Source organism: Panthera pardus, unplaced genomic scaffold (assembly GCF_024362965.1).
Source record: "Panthera pardus isolate Hobbes unplaced genomic scaffold, ASM2436296v1 HiC_scaffold_6, whole genome shotgun sequence".
Lineage (NCBI taxonomy): Eukaryota > Metazoa > Chordata > Mammalia > Carnivora > Felidae > Panthera > Panthera pardus.
The window spans coordinates 102,862,304-102,874,486 of NW_026526991.1; the positions used below are offsets into that span (position 1 = coordinate 102,862,304).

Sequence of the window (12,183 nt, forward strand, 5' to 3'; positions counted from 1 at the left end):
TCTGGGGAAGAGTCAACTGTGGCCCCATGGGGAAGGAACTGGAGGAATAATTACTCTGACTTCACTTCTTTCCCTACTTTAGTCTGCTGATGCTCCCCACTGGTGGAACTCAACCAGCCAGAAGCTTGGAGGGGCTGGGAAAGGGAGCCTATTGATGTAGTCCATTATAGCTCAGTCTTCCAGGGCACAGAGAAGGATGGAGAAGGATGGAGAGAAAACTGGAGGAACAAATGTAAGACACCAGCACACTTTGAAAAGGGCCTACAGATATTTTTGTCTACACCCCACCTTGAGGTAAGGTGACCCCTAACCCAACTCATATTGGTGAGCCCCAGTGAAGGAGCTAATAGATTTGGTCCACATCCTGAAATGCTAGTCGCACATCAACATCAATCTGGTCACTGGCATTCCTGGCAAGGTGAGCCAGAAGATCCTGGTTTGAGACCTAGCCAAGGCTCTGTCAGTGAGCTCATTAGGCACCAAGCTTGGAGAAAACTGAACTCTTTGGCTTTCTGTAAGGGATAAGAGACCACCTTGGAGGAAGCAGAAAAAACAGGATGAATTTAGCAGAAACTTGAAAATAAGCACAGTAGCCTGATATATAGGACCAGCAGTGCCTAGGCCCTGGCTCTGGCCCTGAAGCCAACTCTCTGACCTTGATGAAGCATCTCTCCTGAGAGCCTCCCTCTCTGAAAGACAGTCACTCTCACTCCTGCCCTCTTCATCCACCTTGTTCCTCCTTATCCTTCAAGAGGTAGGGCCTGGAAAAGAATTCTAAGATGTGCTAAGTTGCCTTAGGCTCCTTGGAGGAAACCACTAGAGCAATACCTGATATAATTGTAATTGCTCATTATCTAAAATCGGACAGAATGAACTACTGCAAAATAATATACTGTAGGGAAGGAATCTGCTGAAGCAATGACTGAATTAAAATAGTTGCTACTAAATGTTTTCCTGAGACCAGTAACTTTTGGTGCTCTATTTAGTCATATACTGGTTTTCATCTCCAGAATCCTTGAACAGCACTGACGCTGTGCACTTCCCTGACACTGATGAAGAAAGTAGCCTGGAAGAGGCAAGTAGCCAGCTCTCCAAAAATATCCAGGTACAACAAAGCATAGAAGATATCACAGGGAGTTTACCATGGTAAGAGAAGATAGTATGTACAAGTATAGAGCACAATTATATTCACTGAAATCTGCAATTGGAAAAGTAGAATTAACAGGTGGAAGCCAGAAAGGGACCTCAATGAGAGATGTATCCCTGTCCCCTGGATTCAGGTAAGGTGTCATTAACCAGACCCAAATAGCCTAAGGGACTTACTGGGGTCATCAGCCAGCTACTCAACCTAAATGTAAAATCCCTGCTCAAGCTGAAATACAAGGGAAACTTAAATAGGAATTATCTGTTAAATAGGCACAAACTAGATTTGGTTTAAGAGTAAGAGCTCTGCAAAAAAGACTTCCAGAATCCCCAAGATCAAGCCCATCCTGTCATAAAAGAAAGAAAAAGAAAGAGGACATAGAAGCCCACATTAGAGCTTTCTGAAAGAATTGAGTGATTCTGGGGATGTTGAACAATGCTTCACGTAAGGAACTCCCAGAATACCTCCATATGGCTTCAACCACCTATCCAGGTTCACTCTCTATCATAATATTTGTTCTTCTTCCTCCCAAAGGATGATGCTTGCATGGTAAATGAAAAGCAACCGAGAACCTCAAACTCCCTGATTCTTTGTTTTGCAGTACTCTCAGGGTCAAAGACAGCATCAGAAAAGACCTGTCCCATAGCAAGCAAATTGCAGAGCCTGGACTATCGCCAGGTTTCCTGAATCCCTTGGACCTCATTCTAATATTATTTAACATCCAAGTATCACCACCAAGGCCAAATGAGATAAAGAATGGTGATCCCTGATGTTAACTCACAATGCCTACCAGCTGCAGAACAATCACCTTGCATTGTTCCTCTGAGCAGGCAATCTCTACCTATAACTCATTCACTCATTCATTCATTCAACTAACATTCATTGAGTTCTTCTGTGTCTGGGCATTGTGTTTCAGTGTAGCCAATGGACTGGAAAGGAGCAAGAGCAGAAGCTGGGCCCAGACAAGAGATAATTAGTGTCTGATCTAAGGCAGTGGGCTAAGGAAAAGGAGATGTTAACAAAATAGGATTAAGGAAGTAAAATTAAAAGGATTTTGTTATGTATTACCTGGGATCAGAATAGGGGAGGTGAGAATAAGAGAAGACTCTAGTATGATTCCTAATTTCTGGATAGAACGATGGAGAGAATGGCAATGCCCGTCATGGAGACAGGCATACAAACGGAGACAGAGATGAGCACATTCAGAGGAAAGATAAGGAGCTCAGTTTGGGTCATGTTGAATTTGAAGTGCCTACAGAATATTGAGAAAGGGAAATCCAGCCAGGTCTGGATGTCACAAGATGTAGAAGAGGATGACATCATCCAGGGACAGTAATCTGGGGACAGCCTCACTAAGAGGTGAATAGGAAGAAGAATCCACATGAAAGATTGAGATAGAACAGTCAGAGATGTGGGAGAGGCAGGAGAAAGTAGGGCTTAGGACACCAAAAAGGAGAAGCTATCAAGAAAAATACAATAACCAACAGTGTCCAATGTTATTGATTTGTCATGTGTGATGAGAGTCCATAAAAATACTGGATAACAAAGGGGTCTCCAACGTTGGTAGTAAGATCATGTCAGAGAAGGGTAAAATAGGATTATCGCTCCCCCAGGCCTCCAGTATGAAGCTCAGCTTTTGGCACCAGCCATAGTACCTAAAGGAGTGTAGCATCCTAGTTTGGGCCTGATCTGGGACATAAGCCAGATCCCAACACTTTAGAAATGATGGTCCAGCACCACACACTGGGGAAGACAAATAAGTATGGCTTTAAGAAATTTGAAGCTCAAATAATTCCCCTTTTTAAGTTTATTTATTTATTTTGAGAGAGAGAAAGAGAGAGAGAGAGCAAGTGAGAGTGAGGGAGGGGCAGAAAAAGAGGGAGAGAGAGAACCCCAAGTAGGCTCCACACCAACAGCCGCATAAAATCTGACATGGGGCTCGACACAGGGCTTGAACTCATGAACCGTAAGATCATGACCTGAGTCAAAAACAAGAGTCAGACGCTTAACTGACTGAGCCACCAGGTGCCCCTTCTCTTTCTTTTCCTTTAGCCCTGTACACATCAGAATAGGCTAGACCCATGGCACAAAGTAAGGTTATCCATCAGTTGCCTAGTCAAGTGGATATTAAAGGATCTGCTGCCCAAGACTGGATTCTCTCCAACATCCAGGCCCCCAGAGTCCAGAACCAAGAATCTGTGGCTGTCTACCCCTACCACCTGAATGGTAATCCCTTCACAGTCTCTCCTGCCTGAAAAAGAAAGAGCCATTGCTCTTCGAAGCCTAGAAGCCCATGCCTGGGAAGTGAGAGAGAATGGAAGAGACTGAGCCAGCAGGTGGAGAGCAAAAATGAAGGCAGTGGTTTCTGGAGGAAGATTCACTTTTCCCCAGATAAACAGCTGCCTGCAAACAGCCTACCCTTATATGCTTTGTTCAAGTCAGGACCCTAAAAGAGGTCTGCTTCTCACCAAGCCAAAGCCCAGATTGACAGCATCTTTTTGCTTTTCCCCAAACCTCCACTTTCTATGCCATTTGCCACCGAGGGGGAAAACATCTCCCATTTTGAACAGCACGAATTTAGCACACGTGGGCATGTCTGGAAGGGGAAGCCATGTGGAGGATGGCGATGAGCTTGTCTCCAACTCCACTGACAACTCAATAAGGGGAAATTGGCATAATGCTGCACTGGAAGGCACTTGAGATAGCAAGTGAATCACAACAAAGTTTAAGACTTGCACAATACCTCCTCCCTTTCCCAAATGGCCTTATGCCCATTGTCTCATTTAGTTCAGGGGCATCCCTATCAAGTAGGGTAGATTAGGATCAACTCATCCATTTTTCATTTGGTCGCTGAGAGTTATGGAAGGCAGATGGCAACAGAGTCAGAACCATGGGTTCTGTCTGTTGGCTTTTAACTCCTTCTACACTACCTAGTATCAGCCAAGGGCTTGAGGAACTGGAATGAATAAGCAAAAGTTGAGGCATTTCCTCCTTAGTGCTTAGGACAGAGCCTGACTGTCTTGACTAGATCATACGGGGTACACTCCAGAGGTGAGGGCATGGATCTCAAGAGCTCTAAGACTGTGGATATTTGATGCTGAAGCAGAGCTGGAAGAAGAAAAAGAGGTGGGCACGGGCTTGGCAGAGCTTCCGTGAAGCCTCCAAGAAAAGCCACCAGATCTGGCCTGGTAGACAAAATCCTAGGACCCTGCAGTACTGGAAGCCCAAGCCAGTGGTTTAGTTTTTTTCACATCTTGGAAAATGGAGCATCTTATTTTTAACCTTTAAACAGAGGAGTGAGTAGCAGTGATGGACCAAGATAATGGTGAATAAAGGAGCCTCTGCAAAGCTTTAGGCAGGAATTGTGTCCACTCTGCAGAGCAGCTGGGGCCCAAGTCAGTTAGGAGTGCCTGCAGTTAGGAGCCAGAGCCTCAGGGCAGTTCAGATCCCTTGTCTTGGGACATCCCCTACTCAGTCTCCTGCTCACATCAGTCAGTGATGTTGGGAACAAATATATTGTTTGATCCAAATCCCCGAACTCCTCTGCCTCAAGCAAGGTTTTTCAGGGGAGCCTCCATAGTCTCTATGCTGCATCTTGTCACTGCTAAAGTGCAGTAGTTCCCAATTTCTCAGGCAAAACCCTGACCCCTACCCTTTCTGGGGCTTACGCCTTACCTGTTCAGGAGGGCATTAAACTTAGACCCTTGTTTATCCAAAAATCTCCCCTTACCGAGTTTTCCTTGAGTATAAACTTTCTCCTTGCAATTCTGGCTTTGTCCATCAGCAGTGAACATCTAACTGTGTCAGCTTAACTACAGCCTGGCTTCAGGTCAGGAGGATTTCTTTCTATAGTGGAATCCTAAGTAACTGACCATAGTTGCATTAGGAAGGGAGAGAATGGATAGATATCCGTTTAAACACTAGCATCCGTAGAACATTTTCTGTACAGGAAAGATACATGTAGCAATGATCATTGAGCAAATGATTTTAAACCTCTAATAGGTACTAAGCACTGTGGTAGGTGCTGTTCAATTGTGAACAGCCCCTACTCTCACAAAACTTATGGTGGACTTATAGACAAGGAAATCAGCAAGTACAGTGTGATGTGTGCCATGACAGAGGATGCACAGGTACTATGGAATCACATGGGTGGGAGAACAAAGTCAGACTTGGATAAGGGGGTAGTGTCAGGGAAGGCTTCCAGAAGAGGTGACATCTAAGCAGAGATCTAAAGGGAGAGTAGTAGGTTGCCAGGAAGTAAAGGGAGGAAAGCAGTTGAGTATAGCTGGCATAGGAGCAAAAGACTTCTAAGAAATTAAAGAAAGGAAGGTGGAAAAGTGCTTAGGGCATGACCGAGCAGAGCCTTATGAGCTATGGTAAGCAGGAGACCTTTCTCCTAATGAAAATGGAAAAGTCACTGAAGGGGATTAAGGAGGTGAGAAGTATCATCAGATTTCCATTTCAGAACATGCATTCATGCTTCTATGAGAACAAATCTAAGCAAGGAAGGGAGGATGTGTGGACAGTGTCCAGAAGGTTACTGTGGAGATCAGGCAAGAGGTGGGGAACGAGAGTGGGCCATGAACCAGGATTACAAAAGTGGGGCCAGGAAGGGGAGGACAGGTTCAGGACAAAGAAACAAACTTGCAGGATGTAGAATCATCACTCACCATGAAGAAAGGAGATAGGAGAGTCAGGGCTTGTGACTGGTAGATTCTTACTAAGCAGGGTGAGGGTCAGCAGAGGAGAGGCAGGTTGGTGGGAAGAAATGCTATCTCGCAAGGGAGCCAGCAAGACATCTGAGTGGGGGTGTCCCATAGGCAGTTAGCTATGTGTGTCCAAGCTCAGAGGACAGATCTGGGCTACAGCTTGGAGTCTGGGAATCATCAACACATAAACTAGTAATAAAGCTAAGAGAGGGGATAAGATGACCTGGACAGAATGGGTAGGTAGAGAAGAAGGTGACTCAGAGCCCAGCCCAGAGGAAAACCACAGTGTCCGAGTTGCATAATAAATGTCGTGCATCAGCTGCAAAGTCGGCACTGCCTAATCTTCATGACCCTGAAATTCAGGTCTGTCTCTACAAGACTCTCCCTCAGATTCCCACACTCAACCTCACCCCAACATGGGTCCCCCATAGGACACGCTTCTCCGTGTTGACTCATCAGACACTGGCTTGAGCTCGGAAGCTCCAGGCTAGTGATTAAATGTGTCCCTTATATATCTCCTACTACAAACTGCAAACCACGTAGGATAAGTACATAAGCGTACAAGGATGTACTTCTGCATCAGGGACCCACAAACTTAGGTGTACATAAACATCCCTGCACATAAACACACCCACACACCCTACAGTCTGGATTAGGTCATTTATGTCTACTCAAATGGAACATTAGAAGTGACTTTGAACTACAGGTTTTCCCCTAAAAAAAAACAAAAACAAACAAACAAACAAAAAACACTGGCCTAATAAGCAGTTACAACAGAAGGAAAAAGAATAAAACGTTTGTAGAGATTCTTCTTTATGTCTTATTCCATGATCAAATTTAATCCTCATGGCTAACCTGTAAAATGGGTTTTAGAATCCCAAAGGGATGAAGACCAAAATGTTCTCCTGTGCCTCCATGGGAAAATAGCTTTTATTCTGGAGAAGGGAGAGTAGGAAAAGATCCTAACAGAATCTTTGGCATATGTATGATATACAGGTTGACTTCCTTTATTCATTTAAGAAATATTCATCACTGTCCTACTATGTACCTGGAGGCAAGAGTCGACCAAATGCACGTAAATATAGACATTCCTTAATTAGGATCCTGTTTACACTCATGATGGGCTGTAATCATTTTTGTGGGACTGTCTGATTGAGCCTCCTTAGAGAAGGGCTGTCATAGCTGCTTGTCAGAGAGAGATGAAGTCCTTGAATTGAAGGCTTCTGTGGGAATTACAGTCTTCCATTTTCCAGAAAGGCCACCACTGTTCTTTACTTCAGCTAACAAGAGATTACCTTTCACAACTGAGCTACAAATGGGGGCCTAATTGATGAATTTGCTAATAGCCTTCCCTTTATAGTGGCATTAGCCTAGTTGGGTCTTAGCTGTACCTCCCTCGGGTGAGGTCTCACACACAGTGATATATTCTGCTAGATTTATGGCTAAGAGGACAGGGAGTTTAACTCAGTAATTAAACATCCAATTTGCCACATGAGACTGGGAAATATCTCCATCCTCCCTCTTCCTTTTGCCTGTGCCTCAGTTTCTCTCGGTGGGAACGGGGCGGGGAGAGTTATCAATCCACCCAGTAGCCAACAGGTAGGAGTTTCTCTCTTCTTAGCCGCAAGGCTTGTGAAGGGCACAGAGAAGTCTGTGATAATGGGCCTTCCCTCAAAAGGTCTGCAATCAAGCATGATTGAGACTCTCCCATCCCCCATTTCTCTCACATTGTTAGGGACCGAGTGAGGTTTCCATTTCATTCTTAAGATGTTGCCAAACACCTGCTTCCTAGAGCTTGGAGTGGGGTAAGCCAGCCTGTGGGTCCCTCCTGTAACTGAAGCACTTCACTTGAGGACTAGTGGCCCCTGGGAGGGGGCTGCTAAAGAGCCTTGTTTTCAGTTGTCTTCATGGCTCTGGCAGGCTGACCTGAAAATGAATTGGTGATTCAATGATTGTATGATCTGAATCAAAGACGCCCTCCCCTGGCCACTGTGCTCCATCCAGCTCTACTGAAACTGGTTCCCTGACATCGGTGGTAAAGACCCTTTATTCATCCACTCCCCCTTTGGGATGGCACTAGATAAGCCCAGATTACAAATAACAGCTAATCTTTCTTGAGCATTTACCATGTGCCAGACGTATGTTTTTCGTGAAATAACCCATTTAATCCTCATAATAACTCAATGGGATAAAGTGCTATTACCATATCATAGATGATGGGCCAAGGCACAGATGATGATGGTAACTTGCGCAGCAGGCTGATAAGCTGAGATCCGACCCCAGGCGTGCCAGTCCCAAGGGCTGCACACTTCCTGTCACACAGAACTGCCTCAGGGGAGAAGTCAGTGGCCCACATGATTTAATTGTTTGGAAGGAACCAAGAAAATCCTTATCCCTCCTGCCCTCCAGAATTGCCCCTCAAATAAGCTGGTAATGGGCTCACAACTCTACCCCCAAAATAATTCCTCTGGCAACGACAAAGCAAATCTCCTGGGAGGATGAGGGGATCTAATACATGGAGCCTGCTACTGACAGGCTCCAATTAGCTATAGTCCCTTTCTCCTGCATGGAAGTGTATCACTTCCTTCCCAGATTCCCAAAACCTTCAGTGGGTGGGAGCTGGTGTAGGGCAAAGACGAGAATAAGCTTGAGGTTGGTGATATGGATAAAAAAAGGAGAGAGGCCTGAGTCAACAGCAGAGCACATTCCAAGTCTGAGAATACCCCAACTCAGCTACTTTCTGGCTCTACAACTGACCACCGCAGATTCCCATGTCTTCAACTGCAAAATAGAAATAGAAGGAGTTGCATTGTAATCTTGTTGTATAAATTAAATACGGTGATGCTTACAAAGTACTTAACACTGTCCAATGCACAGTACAGACATTAAGATGGCGGCTCTTGTTTTAATTATTGCTACTACACAAGGAAGGAAAGCCTGATAAAGACACTGAGAAGTCCATGGGCAAAGTGGACCGCTGAGTGAGCGGGAGGAAAGAGACTTGAAGGAGGGAGACTACCTTCATCGACTTTGCAACTACTCTGAGGCCTTTATGTATTAATTCAGTCATTTGTCAGCCATTTCAGCTCAGACCTACTGTATGTGGACACTGTGTCAGATGACGTGGTGGGTTGAACCAAGCTGAATCAAGTCCCCCTCCCCCAAAAAGTCCTAACCCCTGTTGCCTAGGAATATGACTTACTTGGAAATAAGCTCTTTGCAGATGTAATCAAGTTCAAATGAGGTCTTACTAGATTAGGGTGGGCTCTGGTCCAGTATGACTGGTGTCCTTTTAAGAAGAAGAAATACAGACACACACACAGGGGAGAAACCTATGTGAAGATGAAGGCAGAGACTGCAGCAATGTGTCTACAAGCCAAGGAATATTGAACATAGCTGGCAACAGCTAGGAGCTGGGGAAGGATCAAGAAACAAGCTCCCCCTAAGAGCCTTCAGAAGGAACTGACCCTGTTAGCATCTGGATCTCAGACTTGTGGCCTCCAGAACTGCCAGAGAGTACACCTCTGTTGTTTTAAGCCAGCCTGTTTGTGGTTCTTTGTCACAGCAGCCCTAGAAAATAAACATAAGCGATAAAATTACCAAGATACATTTAAAAAACAAAGTTCTTGTTCTGGAATCTTTGCTATTCATTTCACCCCCAGAAGAGGCTGGATGAGAGTCCAGGTTTAATCCAATGGCCTTGGGTCTGGCTTCCAAAGAGGCATACTTTGTTAAACAAGAGCTTCTCCTCTGGCCCACCAATTAGGACTCCAGGCTGGTGCATAAGGATATCTTACAGGAGTAGGCGGTGTGGAATGAGGATTGTCCCAGCCACAAGTCATATCAGGTCCCTGCCACCCACAGGGCATCGCATTGAGGACTGTGAAAAGTGAGGATTGCAGGGTGGTAGTGGCGGCACAAAAAGAAACCCTGGAAAACGAAAGGTGGGGGTGAAGTCTTGTTTTCAATTTCTTCCAAACCCACCATTCCTCACATCTCCTTTTGATATCTCCATTCTTCCTCTTCATAGTTTAAGTTTCTACTCTGGTCCCTCAGGTGCCTTCATAGCCTGGTAGGCTGGAGAAGAGAAAGCACAGGTCTTGGTGGCTAGAAAACTAGAGTTTGAATCTTAGTTCTACCACTCACTATTTGTGGGATGTTAGGCAAGTAACACTAACTGTCTGTGTGTCTGTGCTTTGGCTTTTTCATCTGTACAATAGGGATAGTATGTAACTCATATATGTTATGTATGTACATCTGGCATACATTATATAATGCATGTGTGTATGTATGTAATGCACAATAGTATACATTGACCAAGATGATATATGCCAAAGCATTTTAAATGTCATGTGAAAAGGAAAGAGATCTCATTATTCACAGTTCCTAGATCTTATGTACAGAAACTCTGGTTTCAGATATCACGTATCAGGACATACTACAAAATTAGCACAAAAATATAAAAACAATAAATCAGATGCTATGTTTAAAGGACCAATGCCAGTGTACAAATGCCAACATATAAATGGCTTTGACCTAGGAGTAAACCAGTCTCAATACCAGCACTCAAGATCTCTGTGATACTGGACAAGATTTTCCATCTTGTAGTTTAAATGATTTGTGTTTCCATCCAGCTCTAAGGTTCTATGACTTTATGAAAAAGTGCACATCAAGCTGTTTGCTCTTATAAAATTACACTTTAAAAAAACTCTTTACTTATGGGTCACCCATTACAAATCTGGGGAAAGCTGTGATGCTTGAGGGAATTCTAATAACAAGTGAAGCAGAAAAGCCATTTGATGTGTGAAATATCCAATGGGCTGGGTAACACTGGAAAGGCAAGTTTTCTTGAACAATCCTCTCCTGGTTATTCATATGAGAAGGCTAATGTCAGAATATCAGAGACTGGGTTGGAATACCTTGGAACAAAAGCCAGTAAAGAGGGTGAGACAGCCCTAATACAGCCCAAAATGCAAAAACAACCAGCCAGCTTTTAACTCCTTTTAGAATAATATGAACAAAGGTGACTCAGATTACACTAGAAGACATTGAGCCCCACTTAAGGAAGAACTTCCTTCTGAGATACATAAGTTTGGAGAAATCACCTTCTCTAAAACTTTTCTAAAAAAATTTTTTTAATGTTCATTTCTTTTTTGAGAGAGAGACAGAGTGACAGAGCATGAGCAGGGGAGGGACAGAGAGAGACACACACAGAATCTGAAGCAGGCTCCAGGCTCTGAGCTGTCAGCACAGAGCCCGACACGGGGCTTGAACCCATGAACCATGAGATCATGACCTGAGCCAAAGTCGGGTGCTTAACCGACTGAACCACCCAGGCACCCCTAAAACTTTTCAATGAGAGACCCAGCAGCCAACTTTGTGTCCTGGGTGAAGTGTGTGCAGCAGCAGAAGCAAGGACAGAGCGACCCTTTGAGAACTTTTTGCTTGTGTTCTCTCCATGCTTTTTTCCAAGTCAGTTCACAATGGCACATAACGCCTGCATTTCACACAACACAATCCGGCTTCCAGTTACCTTGGCAGTTCACATGTTGTCATGCTGCCGACTTTTCCCCTGCTGGCACACTAGACTCCAAGGTGTAAGTACTGTTTTTACAGATGTTTGCATGTTCCACACTGGTATGTGATAATCACTTTGCATTTCAGTTAGCAAAGAGGAAATGAAACCCACTCCTGAATTGGAGACAAGAGTGTTGTGTTTCACCCTCGTTGACAGCCAAAAGCCAATTTAGGACTCTCTGAAAAGCCGAATTTCCCTGGGGGGAGGGGAGTACGGGGCGGGGGTAGGGGGTGGGATATGGGTATCTTCTTAATGCTCCTGACCTTGCTTAAGGATTGAAATTGGTGTTTGCTGAGGGAGGAAAAATCAATGTGGATTATGGTTTATGGATCACTTCAGCTGGAGAAGCAAGCAAGTGGGAGAGCTCATCCAGTTTGCACTTTTTCAGCAAGACTCCTACAAGCTAGCAGGTTAATAGCATAAACACCTATCCAGAGCTCACTACATTCTAAACCCTTTGCGCAAATTAATTCACTTAATTATCACGACAATTTGATGAGGCCAGAGAGGTTACACTCAACATAACACATCTACTAAGTTCAGAGCTGGATTTTAAGCCAAGCAGTCTGGTTCCAGAGCTGGCATGGTAAGTTAGCTTTCACACTCTTTGGAAGGAGATGTGAATACAGACCATCCTCAAAGAAGTGGGGCTGGATACTGCCTCCTCTTCTTCTCTTCCTCCTCAGTTCCCTGACTTTTGTGCTATGGGACCACACACTTCAGCTGAAAGGAACTTCCCAAGGAGAGGGATC

The 12,183-nt window shown here is 44.5% G+C and overlaps 1 protein-coding gene across 6 annotated transcripts in view; it reads right to left on the minus strand.

Moving 5' to 3' along the window:
* The window catches only part of PRMT8 (protein arginine methyltransferase 8), a 98,133-nt gene that overhangs the window by 79,367 nt on the left and 6,583 nt on the right, over nucleotides 1-12,183 (minus strand). Inside the window, exons 2-3 of one of the 6 annotated variants that reach the window (XM_019464819.2) lie at nucleotides 9,838-9,930; nucleotides 9,321-9,423 (exon numbers count right to left, since the gene is read on the minus strand). The exons of 4 other annotated variants lie outside the window; for them this stretch is intronic. The gene's annotated coding sequence lies outside the window, so the exon portion shown is untranslated. The remainder of the gene's footprint in view (nucleotides 1-9,320; nucleotides 9,424-9,837; nucleotides 9,931-12,183) is intronic. One more of the 6 variants, XM_019464820.2, reaches the window with a different exon arrangement.